This window comes from Enhydra lutris, unplaced genomic scaffold, assembly GCF_002288905.1.
Source record: "Enhydra lutris kenyoni isolate GAN:26980312 unplaced genomic scaffold, ASM228890v2 scaffoldscaffold27, whole genome shotgun sequence".
In the NCBI taxonomy this organism is placed as follows: Eukaryota; Metazoa; Chordata; class Mammalia; order Carnivora; family Mustelidae; genus Enhydra; species Enhydra lutris.
In genome coordinates this window covers 833652-851381 of record NW_019154111.1, presented here as the reverse complement: position 1 = coordinate 851381, position 17730 = coordinate 833652, and positions in this window count along the sequence as shown.

Here is a 17730-nt window from a genome sequence, read left to right as displayed (position 1 = left end):
TACGTCCCAAACACTCAAGATTTCGCGCTTCCACCAAGAAGAGTGGCCGATGCTTAAGACATGGTGTTGCTGCTGCGATTGTTGTAATAATAAGCCCCATCCGCTGTGTTTTGTGATTTAGGAAGTGCTTTTCCATCTGCTCTGGTTGTCTCCTCCCGGCGCTCTGGAGAACTGGAGCGATTTCTGCTCTCTGCTAGTGGTAATGACGGTGTGGCATTCAGAATCTGGCCCCAACATTCCCCCAGACTTCGTCGGAAGCCCCTTCCCCTCCCACCCCTCCAGTCTCCTCCTAGGCTCTCGTTCATACCTAGTCCTCTCTCAGAATGGCTTTGCCTTCTCCTCCCTCAGGGCCACAGCTGTCGTTTTATGGGCACGAAACGCCGTCCCTTCCCTTTTATTTCTGTCAAAGTCTTACTCATCCTTCAAAGCCCAACCCAAATATTCTCTTTTCTGTGAACCCTACCTCGACTTTCCACAGTTGAACTGAGCAGCTCCCTCCCACGTCCTCCCATGGCGCTGGGTTTGCACCCAACTTCCCGCAGCAACACAGGCTGACCTGGTGGGAGTTTTCTATGTCCTCTGCTGGAGTGGGAGTTTTTGAGTGTTAACATACATCTCTCCATGCCAGGCACTTTCTACTCGCTTTACAAATACTCACCTTACTGAGTCCTCCTAATAACCCTAGGAGGGACTATTATTAGCCACGTTTTATGGAAGAAACTGTGGTGTAGAGCTTGGGTACTTTGCCAAGGTCACACCGCCAGTAAGCGACACACCCAACATTTGAACCCAGTTTGTCTGGTTCCTACCTGTCCTCTTAACCACTAGACTCCACACATTATTTTATTTCTATTTCTGTCACAGTCCCTCCATTCTTGGCACAATGTATATTTCTGTCACGACCCTTCAGTGCTCGGCACGGTGATTTGCACGTGGGGGATCCATAATTGTCCACTGATCAGAAGTGACTCAGCACTGGCAGGAGTTAGGAAGCAGGAGAGGGACAGTGAGCCGTGCGTGCCCTGGCTCTTCAAGGAGCCACAGTGATGGAAATGTTCTGAAGCTTGGCCAGTGACAGTCCCATGAATCTACAGCTGAAATACAATTTCCTAGAACTGGGTATAGCCATATACACACACAGCCGAGTGCATATAAAACTGGGGACATTTGAGCAAGGTCTGTGTCTAGCACCGATGTCTGTCTCCTGGCGTGATCGTGTCTTATAGCCACGTACAAGGCTGCCATTGGGGGGCAATGGGTGACCCGTGCTTGAAATCTCTGTATCATTTCTTGCGACTGTATGTGAATATACAGTTATCTCCAAAAAATATTTTTATTGTTAATCCCGGAGTTCTGATCACAAATTCAGTTCTCCTGGACTTAGTTACGTTAAGTTCACAGAAATAACATTTGTGTATAGTAGCACTACTAACCTGTTGTTGACAGCAATTTTAAAACATTTAGATTTAAATTATATCTATTTCTTTAACAGGGCTGTGGAGAGGAAAGTGGAGGAATTTATGTCTAACTTGTTTTAAAAAGTAAAACAGTAGGGACGCCTGGCTGGCTCAGTCCCTGGAGCCTGGGACTCTTGATCTCAGGGTCATGAATCCAAGCCCCCACTGGGCATGGAACCTACTTAAAATAAAATCTTGTCTTATGTATTTTTTAAGTAGGCTCCACACTCTGACTGAGCCACCCAAGTACCTCTACTTAAAATGAATTTTTAAAAAATTTAAAAAGTAAAACAATAGCAATGTCTCTGTTAATAATAGAAATGCAAATTTACTAGGAAAATATTGATAAATACTAAAGGATTAGAAAAGGAAAAACAATTTCCTGTCAAACAACAACATCAGTTATTAACTGTTTGTATAGTTCCTCATAGCATGTTTGCCATTATTGTGTTTTACGTATATTCTCCAGGATTCTAATTCTCCATACAGAATTTTGAAACTTTTTCTTTCCTCAGTCACACAGTTCCATAATGTTTCAGGCTTCAGCATTTATTACGTTTTACTGCAATGCATTCTGTCTCTGTTGGGGAAAAAAAACCCCAAAACTTAAAGCCTTACATTTTTCAAAACTAAAAAGCAAATTCGAAATAAAGCTTCTAATTTTTTCTCTTACAGAATTCTTCTTCTTCTTCTTTAATCTCTTCCAGTTAGAGACTGATCTCTCTGGTCCATAGCTTGTATGGTCCCAAGCCCATGAGGAGCTGCTAAGTTGCTCATTGTGCAGAAATAGGCAGCCAGGGTGGCAAGTGTTGGGTTAAGGTGTTGATCATCAAGGAGGAATCGGGGATTCTGAGGTCATAAACCTGACAGGCCAGCAAGGCAGCTTTTATGAGAGTAAGAGTCCCTGAACATGGTGTTTTCCTCCTTTGGTGTCCTTTTCCTCCTTTGGTATTCTCCACCTCTGCTGGTGGCTTGACAGATTTTTCTGGTGTTCAGGTCTGGGTCAGTGGCTCCCAGGAAAAAGTGCTCTTCCAGGAGACTTTAGTGTGTAGGAAGAGAGCGTGGTCTTCTGGCCAGAGTGTGGTGGTCCTTACAGTTCTACTGGTCCTTTCAGGACACAGACTCATGCCCTCCTGGGCTTTGAAGCCTTCCTGTCCCCCATGACCTAGGTTCCCTATAGATCTGGTCAGTGATGTGAAAAGTGAGGTCATGTCATAGTCAGCAGGCTCCTTGGCCCTTTGAGGGCTCCAAATTTTTAGGTCTGCTAACATGAAGGTGAAATTCAAAGGCATTGGGATTGCAGGTGACCTGCCCTTGCTTTAAATGCCTCCCTGTGCTTCCTATCAATCAAGGGCAAGATCACTTGTGTGGGTTAGAAGCTAGGAGAGGCTTCCTTCGCATGGAAGGGGGAATGGAGAAATACTAGACCAGCATATAGTGAGGTAGAGAAGTGAAATGATAAGAGATGAGATTGATTACCCGAGAAATAATTAGGCCTGCAAAACCTGTCATTCAGTTTGTTGGAAAGATAAGGGCGCAATAGAACCAGATGGGCTGCTCGACCAGTCTCGGTTTGCAGAAGGCTTCTGACCATCTCTACCTTTCCAGCGGGGTGCCGTTTGGGCTCTTAACTTGGTGCAAGGGAGTGTGTGCATCAGGTCGCCTGGAGTTTAGGCAGGCTGCCAGAGCAGGCCCAGGGAGAGGGAGAAAGAGCCAATGGAGATGGGAAAGGCCGTATTTAGAAATAGAGATGAACTAGACCTTGTTCCATACATCTTGAGTCCGGGGATCTAATTTCTGATCTGACCTCTTAGAGATGCTGCTCCAAGGCCCGATTTGTTGGCTTCTCTGTGGTTTTGGGCTCATGAGCCAGGGCCACATGGGATGCCTCTCAGACTTCTCAAACTACACTCCCGATTCTACCCCAGATCTTGTGACACCCCCAGTCCTCTTTATTTTCGTACCACCCGCCCTGTTGGAATCACCCTGACTTCCCTGCCTCCCTCCCAGCCGACGTATAAACTGTCAGATTGACCTCCACGATTCATCTCCAGATCCTCACCACCGTGGTCCAGGTCCTGATCTGCCCCCGCCTGTCCCTAAGTGACAGCTCCCTAGCCTCGTCTCGTTTCCACTCCTGCTGGGCCAGCATCCATTATGCCAGGCTTGCGCAATAGTCTGCAAATGTACAGTAAGCCCCGTGTCATCTTCTGTCGATATGTTGGAAGGACTGTCCACGGGCCTGAGAGGAGCAGCAGACTTCTCACAAGAGCCCTGCAGGGTTGGCTCTGGCAGACCCAACTGAATCTCGGGCTGGTCCTTCCAGCACCTTGAACTTATTCAGCCCTGTTCTGGGGTCTTACCTGGGCTGTTCCTGCACTTGGAAACTGCGGCCTTCCTTCTCGATGTGGCTTGTTCCTCCTCGGATCTTGGCTTGAATGTGCTCCCTCACTGAGGGCCCCTTGGCCACACTGCTTAACACCTGCTTCCTAGTATGTTCTCTTTGTTACCATTACAACTCTTTTTACATTTGACTATGATTTTCGGGTTTTTTTTTTTTTTAAGATTTTATTAATTTGACAGAGATCACAAGTAGGCAGAGAGGCAGGCAGAGAGAGAGGAGGAAGCAGGCTCCCTGCTGAGCAGAGAGCCCGATGTGGGGCTAGATCCCAGGACTCTGAGTCCCAGGACCCTGGGATCATGACCTGAGCCCAAAGCAGAGGCTTAACCCGGTGAGCCACCCAGGCGCCCCCAACTATGATTTTGATTTTAACTCCAGTATAGTTAACGTACAGTGTTGTATGAGTTTCAGGTGTACGACAGAGTGACTCAGCACTTCTATACAGCACCCAGCGCTCACCACAAGTGTGCCCCTTAACCCCCATTCCTCTTCCCCAGAGGGAGGGGGTGTAAGCCTCAGTGTGTTCCCTGTAGTTTGTCTGTCTCTCTCTCTCTTTCTTTTTTTCTCTTTGCTCCTTTGTTTCTTAAATTTCACTTACAAGTGAAATCATACGGTATTTGTCTTTGACAAATTTTACTGTGAAAAACGCTACTGGCATTTTGATAGGGATTGCATTAAACATGTAGATCGCTTTGGGTAATACGTGCATTTTAACAATATTTGTTTCCCCCGTCTTTGAGCATGGAGCGTCTTTCCATTTCTTTGTGTCATCTTCAGCTTCTTTCGTTAATGTTTTAGAGTTTTCAGAGTACACATCTTCCACCTTTTTGGCTAAGTTTATTCCTGGATATTTTACTATTTTTGGTACAATTGTAAATGAGATTGTTTTCTTAATTCCATGTTCTGCTGCTTCATAATTGGTGTATATGAATATAACAGACTTCTGTGCCTTGGTTTTGTACCCTGTGACTTCACCAAATTCATTCATCAGTTCTAGTGGTGTTTTTTTGTTTTGTTTTGTTTTGTTTTGTTTTTTTTGCTGGAGTCCTTAGGGTTTTCAGTAGATAGTATCATGTCACCTGCAAATAGTGAAAGCTTTATTTTTTCCTTACCAATTTGGATGCCTTTTATTTCTTACCTGATTGTGTGTTTAGGACTTCCAGTACTACATTGAATAAAAATGTTGAATAAGAGTGGACGGCCTTGTCTTCTTGCTGACGTTAGGGGGGAGGCTCTCAGTGTTTCCCCGTTGAGTATGATGTTAGCTGCGGGTTTTGCATCTAAGACCTTTATTACGTTGAGGTGTGTTCCCTCTAAACCCACTTTGTTGAGGGGTTTTATCATGAATGGATGTGTACTTTATCAAGTGTTTTTTTCCAGCCTATATTGAAATGATCGTATGGTTGTTGCCCTTTCTCTTATTGATGTGATATCATGTTGATTGATTTGTGAGTATTGAATCACTCTTGCATCTTGGGAATAAATCCTACTTGATTGTGGTGAATGATTTCTTTTCATGTATTGTTGGATTCCGTTTGTTAGGGTTTTGTTGAGGATTTTTGTGTCTATGTTCATCAGAGATATAGGCCGGTAGTGTCTCTGTCTGGCTTTGGTATCAGGATGATACTGGCCTCATAGAATGGATTTGGACTTTTTCTTCCCTCTTCTGTTTTTTGGAATAGCTTGAGAAGAATAGGTATTAGCTCTTCTTTGAATATTTGGCAGACTTTGCCTGTGAAGCCGCCTGGTCCTCGACTTTTGTTTGTTGGGAGTTTTCTGATTCAATCTCATTGCTGGTAATTGTTCTGTTCAAATTTTCTATTTCTTCCTGCTTCAGTTTTAGTAGGTTATATGTTTCTAGGAATTTATCCATTTCTTCGAGATTGCCCAGTTTGTTGGCATAGAGTTTTTCATAATATTCTTATGCAGCTGTTTGTCTTTCTGTGGTGGTGTTTGTTACTTGTCTTCTTCCATTTATGATTTTGTTTGTTATTTGGATCATCTTTTTTTTTTTTTTTCTTTATGAGTCTGGCCAAAGTTGTATCAGTGTTGTTGATCTTTTTACTGACCAGCTTCTGGTTTTATCGATCTGTTCTGTTGCTTCTGTTGTTGTTCTTCTGTTGCTTTTTGAGTTTCTCCATCATGTATTTATGCTCTAATCTTTATATTTTACCTTCCTTCTGCTGGTTTTGGGTTTTGTTTAGTTATTCTTTTTCTAGCTCCTTTAGGTGTAAGATTGGGTCCTTTATTTGAGATTTTTCTTGCTACCTGAGACAGGCCTGTATTGTTACAAACTTCCCTCTTCGAACTGCTTTTGCTTCATCCTAAAGATTTTGGATCATTGTGTTCTCATTTTCATTTGTTTCCATGTAGTTTTTGAGTTCTCCTCGATTTCCTGCTTGACCCATTCATTCAGCAGCGTGTTATTTCCCCTCTATGTGTTTCCGCTCTTTCCAGATTTTTCTTTTTTTGTGGTTAACTTACGGTTTCATAGTATTGTTTTCAGAAAAGATGCATGGTAGGTCTTCGATCTTCTTGAATTCGCTGAGACTTGTTTTGTGGCCTAATATGTGATCTCTTCTGAGATGGTCTATGTGCACCTGAAAAGAATGTGCATTCTGCTTTTTTAGGATGGAATGTTCTGGATGTATCAGTTAAGTCCATCTGGTCCATTGTGTCACACAAAGCCACTATTTGCTTTTTGCTTTTCCGTTTGGATGATCCAGCCCGTGATGTGAGTGAGATGTTAAAGTCCCTACTCTTAGTGCACGACTATCAATTAATTATTTTATGTTTGTTATTAACTGTTTTATGTATGGAGTGTTCCCATGTCGGTGCATAAATATTTACAATTGTATCTTCTTTTTGCACTGTCCTCTTTATGACTAGGTAGCGTCATTCTCTGTCCCATGCTATAGTATTTGTTTTAGGGTCTACTTTGTCGGATATAATTATTGCTACCCTGGCTGTCTTTTGACATTTGTGTGACAAATGTTTCCATATCCCCTCACTTTCAATCTTCAAGTGTCTTTAGGTCTGAAATGAGCCTCTTGTAAGCAGCATATAGATAGGTCTTGGTTTTTGTTTTTGGTTATTTTTATTTTATTTATTTATTAGAGCGAGCGAGCGAGAGAGAGAACAAGCAGAGGGAGCGGCAGAGGGAGAGAGAGAAGCGGACTCCCCCCCCTGAGTGGGAAGCCTTGCACAGTGCTCCATCCCAGGACCCTGGGATCATGTCCTGAGCTGAAGGCAGAGGCTTTAACCCAGTGAGCCACCCAGGTGCCCCAAGGGTTTTTTTTTTTTTTTTTTTAATGTCTCTTTTACTTAGGGTTCTTATAGCTTCTTGGCTTTGTGCATTTGTAGTATTCATCAAACTGGGAGATTTTTCGTCCAGACAGTATGCCGGGGTAATCATAGGGTTCAGCTCATTTATTCCTTTTTTCCTCAGGAGTGACTGTCCTGCATCAACTGTTGTCCAATGTCTCAAAATCATTGTTGCATGTATTTTGTATAGTTTTTAGTGGTTTTGATGATAGGGTAGATCTTGTGTCTCTTATTCCATGTTGACTGGAAGTGGACGCACGTAGAAACTACTTTTTAAATTGCAGTTAGCTCTCCACTGCCTACACTAGGACGTTCAGACTCCTAGTTTAGCATAGTCAGTTCTTTCTAAGCTGACTTCATGACAACTTCCATTCCCAACTTCACCCGCTTAATTTAAAAATTTGCCAAGTCTTCATCATCCCCAAATGTCTTCATCCTCAGTGTGCTGCCCACGCTGTCTCCGCCTAGAAAGACTTTCTTCCAAGGTATCCCCCATCTGAGCAAATTCTGCTTGTCCTTTAAGACGGAACCAATTGTCAGTTCTTCTGTTAAGCTTTCCACAAATCCGTGTTCATAACTACTGCTGTGTTCCTGTACCACTCAGAATAGGACTCTTGTGCACTTAAGACACTTTTAATGAGATTCTTTCTTGGGCTTTTACACCTGACTGAAGTCTTTTAATCTCCTGGAGGGTAATAACCTCTGCATCTTAGTCACATTTTCGTTTCTCAGCCTGGCTCAGTACCTTACTCATAGTGGGTTCTTGGCAAATGTTTACCCTGCAAATGAATGTCCTGTCACAACATATGATATTGCTTTCCGAAGATAGTTATTGGCCTGCTTATTTGAGAAACTTGGGAATGATAAATAAGACAAAGTAAAACTTGGACTAGAATAGCTGCCACTGGCTAGCAGGTGTTCCAAATTATGCTTATCAGTGAGGATGCTGAGCAGGTGCTGGGTCCCCTCTAGGGTATTAGAAGAATTCATAGCTAATATTGTTTTTTTCTCTCTCTCTTTCACAGGTAGAGTTCTGTGAGTGATTTTTGTGAGAAGTAAGTGCAGGAATAGGTTTTCCTTAGGAGTTCCCTGGAGTTAATATAATATAATCATTTTCAAATCACCAGCTTCAACTCTGAGACATCATTAGAATCAGGGTACTTCTGGCCTGACGGAAGGCCAGTATCTTAGAGACTTATGACTAAGATATCCCCTGAGTTGCCTTGGACTTGTGTAATCAAGATAATGTATACTGGAGATTCAATATTCTTGACTATTCTTGAAAGCTGACGTTTTAGGAAAGGCCAAACCTTCTGGATGCCTACCTCCAGAATCAGGATGGAGAAGGGTGATCAGCTCTGTCACCAAATAGAACAAAGCCTTTGAGACTATAAAGAAAAACAAAACATGAGTTTATTATCTTGCTTGCCAGGCAAGGGAAGATATGACACCAAAAAAACCTCACCGAACAGTTAATAGGAGTGGGCATGTGCAAGTGGGGGTTGCAGGGACTTACCCATTGGAATGGAGGTGTCACGATGGTTGTGACAAGTAATGACTGAAAACTTCTTCTCCCAATGGAACAGAATGAGTCTATAATCTATATGTGATGCAAGTTCATTGGTCAGAAAAGAGTCTATAGTTGGGTCCCCATAAAGGTCTGACATATCAGATTACTCAGACTTGTGTCTTTTATTGGCTTAGGATGGTGGCTTGCTGAATGTTTTTACTTGTTTAACAACTTCACCTGGTTGAAAACAGTTTTAGGAAACTCAGCAAATTTTATTTCTCTTTAGCACGTGTGACTGTAAGTGGGGTACTGTGGTTTATCCCACAGAATTTTGGGGGGACACTCCTGACCTAGCTTGAAGAAGAGTGCAGCATGGTTCTCTATTGGTAGGGGAAAGTGAAAGATGTTACGAAACTGGGATTCTCAACAGGTAAAATTTATCAAACGCCAAAGGAAAGAACTTGGCTTTGGAGTGGAGTAGGCTTGGTTTTGCTTTGCAGTTTAGCCACATATTAGCTTTATAGATTCATCCAAGTCTCAGGTTTTGTGTGTGTGTGAAAAACATAGATAACAATATCTGTCTCCTGTCACTTACTGGGAAGAGCCAGTGAAACGGGGTATGTAAACCACCTTGCACGGTAGCCTTCCTGCTGCTCACGGGATGGACAGTGGATCACTAGCTTCCCTCCCTGCGAACCCCCACCCCTGCAACTCCATGTATATGAATGGCCCGGCTGTCCTCCATACCGTCCTGGGCTCCCAGCCTCCCGAGCACACCCCTCCCTTGCTTGTCCCCCCTTTCCATACATTTCCCCTTTCATTTCTCCCTTTTCCTCTCAATACTTAAAATAATATTTGCAGGCCCAAAGATAAACTTTATTCACAATCTTCATTCACAAACTAGATTATACTTCAGTACAGCACTCTTCTGTGCTGAATGATAAATAAGACAAACTAAATAAAACTTGGACTAGAATAAGATTCTAAATGCTTAGCGTTGGAAAAGTGAGCTGCTTTGGGGAAAAGCAAATAGTCAAATGCAAATTTAAAGGAGTTTTAGATTTGGGGACATCAGGGAACCAGCATCTTAGATGCCCAGAACCAGTGAGTACGTCTCCTCTAAATCCCCCGTCTCAAAGATAGGGCCCTGTATGGTCTATAACATAATCTTACTTTTACTCTAACTGTAAAGACCTTGTGTGACAGAGCCCAGAACACTTTGGAACATTTGATACTCATTGAGCAAGGCTGAATGGCTGAGTATTCTTTCTGCTCATGGACAAAATGGTCAAGGTGTGGGGATTCTAGGAGATCAAGGGATTAGTGGGATTATAAACTGTAAACTACTCAAATTCTTATTGAACGAGGTGGAGAACTGGGTACCCTGTTTAATCAAAAGGAATACTATGCCTTTGCAAATTCGAGTCTTCTGGATCACTGTCCCTAAAACCCGAGGGGCACTGTGAATTTTCTCCAACATTCTCTTGCCGAATGTAAATTTCTTCCTCATGCCCCTGGAAGGCTTCTTCTAGAGCAGTGACAAAAGTGGACGGTAGATCGTGACTTAGAATGACCGCACTGTTGTTTTGCAACTTCTTTAGGCAGGTTGGAGACTAATGATTAGTGTTTATATGGAAAGGTCCATCCATGGAAGATGTGAACAGTGTGAACCTTATTGGGGCATGGGGGTACGGAAGAGATTGCAGAGTGGGTAGGACAAGTTATAGGATTGGTTTTGCTGCAGAGTAATGATTTAAAAAAAGAGATCCTGAAATCCCAGGGCTTAGAAACAAGAAGGCTGAGTGGTCTTCTACATGTCCAGCACTTGTCAGTGGGTCATTCTGCTCCAAATGCTCAGGGACGCAAGCTACCCTCTCTTTGCCCCATAATCTGGAGAGCACATCCTGTTCCTCAGACCTGCCAGCGGAAGTGAGGACTTTTTAGCTCTCTCAGCTAGGATTCCTCCCCTCCATCCTTTTTGCCCTTATATTGTTACCCTGAACAAGGTAGGGAAGTGGGGCGCTGGAGAGAAAATGGACTATTTAGGAAGCATTGCTGTATCTCATGTCATCAGATATCTATCTGCTTCCTTCTTCCCAATTTTTAAAAAAATATTTTAATTATTTATTTGACAGGGAAAGCAAGAGAGCACAAGCAGGGGGAGCAGCAGAGGGAACAGTAGAGGGAAAGGGAGAAGAAGACTCCCCGCTGAACAGGGAACCTGATGTGGAACTCGATCCCAGGACCCTGGGATCATGACCTGAGCCAAAGGCAGCTGCTTAATCCACTGAGCCACCCAGATGCCCTTTTATTCCTAATTTCGGACCATCTAAGAGTTTCGTACGATCTTTGCCTCTGGCACCAATTCTTGGACCACTGAGAGCTGTATGGTCATCACGTTGCTGGGTTATGACTTGACTCCTGTAGGCTGGAGGTCTCAGAAGCAGGAAGACGAGCGATCTGCTGGCCCGGTAACGAGCCCACACGGTGGAACAGAACAGGCGGGCGGTAACAAATGCATTTGTGACTGTGAAGTTTTGTGCGTTCAGTCTTTTCACCAGAAAGAGGTGGCTTTCCTTCCACCTTCTGGCCTTTCCCCTGCTGTCTGAGAGGGTCTCACGTTTCTAAATGTAATCTGTCCTGCTGCAGAATTCTTCTAATTCTTCCAGCTTCTCTAGGAACATCTGCCCACCCATTTGGATGGTTAACCCCTTGTCCCCGTCGATTTCTTCTCTTCCACTTGAGTGCAGGTAATTGTTACACGTCTTAGGCACATTCTCTGTGCAAAGCCTGATACTCAGGTTGCACACTGACACAGACAGAGTTGACCCAGGATTCTTAGTGGCACTCAGATTCTCCTGGAAATAGGTAGGAAAGAGATGTTTGAGATCACTTTTTGAGCTATTAATCTGTATTTTGTTCATTGTAGTTTTTCCTCTCTCATATATCAGACACAAGATTAAGCCCTTCACATTCCCCAGAATCAGGAGTGTGTGCAGGGCAGAGAGGCAAAGAAAGCTGCTTGGAATCAGAGAACTTTCCTGCCTTTCTTGAAAGTGTAAGTAAGGGACAGTAAAGTGTCTGGTGGGAGAGGAGAAAGGCAAGGGGAGAGTGTCTTTGAAAGGAGCAGGCAGGAAGATTGCCTTGCTGGGAAGAGGTGGTGGTTGGAGCCCAGGTGCTGTCTTGCCCGCATCCCAGGGTCGAGGAAGGACCACTCGGGGGCGGGCTCAGTTTGTGTCTCAGGGTGTCCGCGGGAACTATGATTCCATGTGTCTTACCTTCTCCAAGGTTCAGTCTTTCCTTTCCTCCTTCCCGCCTCCCTCACATGTTTCCGGAGTGGCTGCCGTGGACAGCGCTCGGACATGCCATGTGGATGCAGCGAGTAAGGGATGGTTCTTACACTGGTGGCCCCAAACTCGGCTGGGGGGACATAATTACAGTGTGACGATTCAGAAAACCGAAATAGGGTCTAAGCAGTCTGAGAGAGAGGAGAGGAAATGGCCAATCCTCACGCATCACTTCCTTCTCTCTCTGCAGTGAACTGTTCCTTCTTTCGCTGGTGTTATGTCTCCTGAATCCTTTTCTCAAGCAGTTCTTGGACCCTTTGCTTTCTGGGATGCATTCTCTGTCTCCTGTCTCTATTTCTTTCTCTCCAACAGCTGGAGAAGTTTATCAGGGGTTTATTTGTGTCCTCTAGTGTTCTTCAGATCTTAAAAATGTAGGTAAAAAATGAATTTATTGAAAAATATTTGAGCAGCTCATAGATTTGGGGAGGGGGAATCTGAAAAGTCATTCTTGGAAAATGGCTTAGCAAGAGTCAAGTTCCCACCACTTGAAGAATCTGGGTTTGGCATCTCCATGGGTGCCTTGACACTAGGGAGGCCATTGCTGTGAATCATTTCTTAACTCCTTCTGCCTCTTTGAGTTCCTCCTTTAAGACTCAGAGTCCTGAGCAGAATCATCGGATGGACCTGGTCTTGATGGGGCAGTGTTACTGGCTTCTAGGCTCCCATGTTGAGGAATGGGGCCCTGCTTCCTCCAAAATCCACGAACGAGTAAGGGTTCTTCTAAAATAGAAAGGTATTTGGTGGCCAAATATATATACAAATCAAGGATCTTTTCAAGTATCATGACCTGCCTGTATTTTATCAGGAGACTCCGGTTCATGCCAGATGCGTAACTCTGGTTCTGACCTGTCTCCCCTGCGGTGTCCTCTCTTCCCAGGTGCATTCAGAGCCTCCCTTTTGGGTGTTCCATGGCACTAAGCTGACATAGGCCGGGCACATCATCTTCCTTCCCCTTCTCATACTCTCTCTCGCTTCAAGGATCACTTGGGAAATGAGTTGAAATGCACATTCCCTGGATTCACGCCACCTCCCCAGTTCTGATGTTTGGCCTCTGGAAAAGGCCCTGGAATCTTCAAGTTTTGGCAGACGGCACATCTAATTTTGATACTGGTCATGGCCGTTCTCTTTGAGAAGCAGGGTTCTCATCTGTTACAAACTCTTACCAACTTTTCTCAGTCATATCTGTCAAATTTTCCTGTTCTTTTCCTCAAAACAATATGCCTTCACTATTGCAAAGAATGTCTTGGAGCTGTCTTTCCCTATTGTTGGCTTTATTATCTAACTGTCCCTCCATCGCTGTCACAGAACTTCTCATAGGCCTCTCTGCTTCTGCTTGGTGATGGCCTCAGGGGGACAGAGGGAAACCGCCTTCTGCTCTCCAATCCCTTGAGATTTGGCTGTACTTCCAGAAATTGGGTTTTGCATGACTGCTTCCAATGATACGGCATTAGATGCCTGGAAGGGCATGGGTCCTGGCTGATTGGCGTGAGTGCTGCCCATAAACCACAGGTATCTGATGCAACCTGTCCTGGTCCTGATCCTCATCGATGGCAACTCTGCTGGCGCTTCTGGTCTGCAGCCCAACAGGCCGTCACTAAGGCACACCTGCACACGTCCCACCACAAGCCACAGTAGTCGTAGGAATGACCTCCTGCAGATTGCGTGCTGACCTTGACCTGCCATGAATATTCACTCCTTCATTCGGGCAGATTAAGATCAAGCCTGTATGATTTCCTTGGGCATCTTTCTTTCCTGACTTACTAGTGTGTTTGTAAGCTTGTTTTATGCCATGGAGCTATCTCTGTAAAATCATTCAAAGGGTTCTGCCATTGTTTACTCCCCTGGAACAGTCTCCAGTAAGTAAGGGGTTAGAATAAGGAGGCTGCTTCCTTCCACACTGACAGGTTTTGTTTTTTTTTTTTTTTTGTATTAAGAGTATTATACAATATTCCTTTCTCTTGTGCTTTATATATTGATATGGCTTTATGTCTTTTCTCACCTTGAAATTTTCTTTATAGATTTTAATTTAAAAGTTGAAGAGGGAGATCTCAATTTCCTTGATTCTTTGACCTCTGAGTTAGAAGATGGTCGTAGTAGTAAATCATTAGCGGCAGAGAGGCGAAAAATTACCGTTTGTTCTGGGACAATTCTACATCATAAATTTGGCCTTAGACTTACAAGCATGCTAAACACCAAAAAGAGAAGCATCCGTGGGCTCTGCTCCTGACCTTGACCAAGGAGAAGCATAGTCTGATGCAGCCTGTCGGAAGCGCGCAGCGTCCCAGCTCCTTGGCTCCGGGCAGAAAAGCGCACTTGCTGATTGCAGCGGGGAGACGGGCCGTGTGACGGCGGCTCAGCGCCAAGGCTGAACGCATGTGGAGCTTCCACCGGGGGCGACCTGTGTACTTAACAACGGTGGCGTGTACGAGTCTAAGTTCACACGCTCCCATACGGGAGAAGTATCACCTTTAAGTTCTCCAAGTCATTTTAATTCTGTTGCTAAACATCTCTCTCTCTAAGCTGCGAAGAAATTCAGTGTCGTACTAAGGGCTTCTCACGGTTCTGGGCTTTATACTGTCGAGACTATCTGGTTTTCTGTCGTCGGTTCCCATGTGTCATCACCGAGACATTTACTGTCCTTGTCTACACCTTCCCTTAGGCCTGGGAGCTCTTCCTAGGGGAGGAAGGAAGCTCTAGCCAGCTGCAGTAGCACACCGTCCTCCTCTCTGAGGTCTTGCTGCTTCTTTCCTGACACGGTCCATTCCCCCCGCACAGGACAGCTCTTTCTGGCTCACACAAAGCTCCTTCCTTTGTCTGCTTCTCTAGTCCACTCTACTTTTTCCCCTCAACCCTGTTCTTGGATGAATTATTAGCAACCCAACCCAAACTTCGTTTACCTTTTCTTGAGAATGGGGAGGACCAGGGCTCAGAAAGTGAGCGGACATGTTTGCATCCCATCCTTCCAGTGTAGTAAAGAAAAAAAATATGAAGAAATCTGATCCTAGAAGTCTTTTTTTTTTTTTTAAAGATTTTATTTGTTTATTGGACAGAGAGAGATCACAAGTAGGCAGAGAGGCAGGCAGAGAGAGAAAGGAGGAAGCAGGCTCCCCACCAAGGAAAGAGCCCGATGTGGGGCTCTATCCCAGAACCCCGGGATCATGACCTGAGCCGAAGGCAGAGGCTTTAACCCTCTGAGCCACCCAGGCGCCCCTGATCCTAGAAGTCTTGTATGCTCACACGTGAGCATTGGTTCAGTTCTCGCTATGTCTAAAATTCATACACATTCGTTCTTCTCATGGATCGGAGCTGGCTCTGTGTTAGACACTCCGCAGAGCACTGAGGGCACATCGCAGTCCTTGCCAACATCAGCAGGGTTCTGGGGGGCAACCAGCAAAACCGAACTCGTCAATTTAAGCAGAAAGCTTTGGGGGGGGCCTCAGGGACATGTCTCCCTCCAAAGTAAAAAGAGCAAATGAAGTGATATGTGCAGTTAGCCAGATGATTGAGTTCTGAGAATAAGCAATGAGAGAAGAGAGAGAAGAAATAAGGTGGGGCCGAGACTGGAGAAGGAGAAAAGGACACGGTGATGAATCACGTGATCTCCACTCCAGCGAGACCTCCGTGCACCTGCGGGCGCACCGGGCGAGGATGTCCCTGTGAGGCAGAGCTTGGCCACGGTTCCTCGTAGAAGCAGCCACAGCTTTGGTGTTCCTAGAAGGCAAGTTGGTCTGGAGCACCGTGGAGCCTCTTGGCACCGACGCAGGGGCAGAGCTGGTGTTCGTCCTCTGCTCCCCGGGGAGGAGGACAGGCTGTCCTGCACGACGCAGAGCGCCCTAAATGGAGAAATCACTTTAAAATTTTCTTCCTTGCAGCCTTGCCTTGTCAGTGATAAAATGTCCCACCTGAATTTGGAAGGAACCTCCAGATGCCGTATGATTTTTTCATTCATATTGAACATCTTCCGGAGAATACCATCTCCATGGGGTCAAACCCAGGCTCGTCCAGATGCAGTTTGACCTTGAAGCAGTTTACTTGTCATTGATCAGGGCAGTTGTGTTGGCCACGTGTGCTGTCCGTCGTATTGACCTTGCCGGAGCCTGCGTGGTTGTGTTAAGTACCATTGCTATTTAGAAACCAACGATACCTGACAAATCTGAAAGAATAATTTATGAAGGTTATTTATCTTTATTTGAGTCTCACTGCTGTAAACACATCTGCAGGAACGGGAGCTCTTTCTTCTTTGTGGACAACTCTATCTTCCTCATCCCCACACCCCCACTGCCTCTACACAGCAGGCGGGGATTTGAATTCAAGACCAGGGTCAGGGTCTGTCTTGCCCCTAGTGCAGAGTTAGAAGGAATATTTCTCCTCGAATTACTGAAATGTGGTAACAGGAGGAGAAAGGTTAAGGGCTCTGAACAAGCCAAACCGGCCCGAACTGGGAGGTAGCTGACTTGTAACGAGAAAGGGAGTTCCTTCACCCGTCCGTGTGTGTGTGTGTGTGTGTGTGTGTGTGTGTGTGTGCCCGCGTGCGCACGTGTGTGTGTCTGTGAATGGTGAGGAGCCATGCCTTACTGACACATTCCTTCCAGTTGGTTAACAAAGCCGTGTTGGCTGGTGGTGTGTGGGTGCTGAAGGTGGGGGTAGGAGATGAACTGAGAGCTGTGGCCTGGTTGTCCGTCTGGAAGGATCTCTGGGCCCAGGCGAGGCGTGCTGGGGCCCCCGCCCATCTGTGAGTGGCTGGTGTGGGTGAGGACAGTAAACGCCCGCAGCACACGGTACTAAAGACTCTTGTGCCCCCGACAGAATGAGTTAGACTTTCTCAGCATGAGGGCAGGTAAAGGCCCTGAATCAGCTTTAACTGGATTCAGATATTATCATCTCCTATTACAAACCAAGAAAACAACCTGTAAAGTAGTTGCAAGATTCCTGTAAGACCATGTTAAGATGAGGAAACAGAGTTTTGGTGTGAATTCTGTGAATACTTAAAGCTTTTTGATATTGCCATGGATGAGACCAGTGCTGTCCAATGGAACTTTCTGTGTGGATGGAAGTGTTCAAAAGCTGTACCGTCCAGTCCAGTAGCCACCAACCATATATGTATATGTCAACTTAATTTTAATTACTAAAATCAAATAAAATGAAAAACTTAGTTCTTCAGCCATACTAGCTCCATTGCAGGTGCTTGATAGACATATGTGGCTACCATATTGGACAGTTCTGGAACCAAGAGTCTTGTTTCTAGGCAATTTCTCTAGTTGGGGTTTGAGAAATAGTTTTCAACTTTTGTGTTAAGTCTGCCTGATTAGAAGAGGCTGCTTCAAGTACTCTGCTGGGAAGGACAGGGGATCCCACTTGGATTTACCGGGAAAGAGTGCAGTGGATGACAGCGTGGAAAAGTTGCTGAGCCGTGCTTCTCACTTCTTCACCATTTCCTATTTTAAACGTTTCCTCACATTAGAGAGGGAATTCTTCACCCCACTCGGTTCCTATGTGGTCCTGTTTCCCATATGTTTGGATCACACGTCTCTGGGAGACATCTGTTTTCACTCTCCATAAAGAGGGGGAATACTGAACCTCATGCCCCATTCCCCCCAAATCACACTCAGTCCTATACATACCACACTGTCGCAGGAGAAGACTCAGGGACATGGGGCCAGGCAGGCCAGTTCTGGTTAAAAGAGGTAAAAG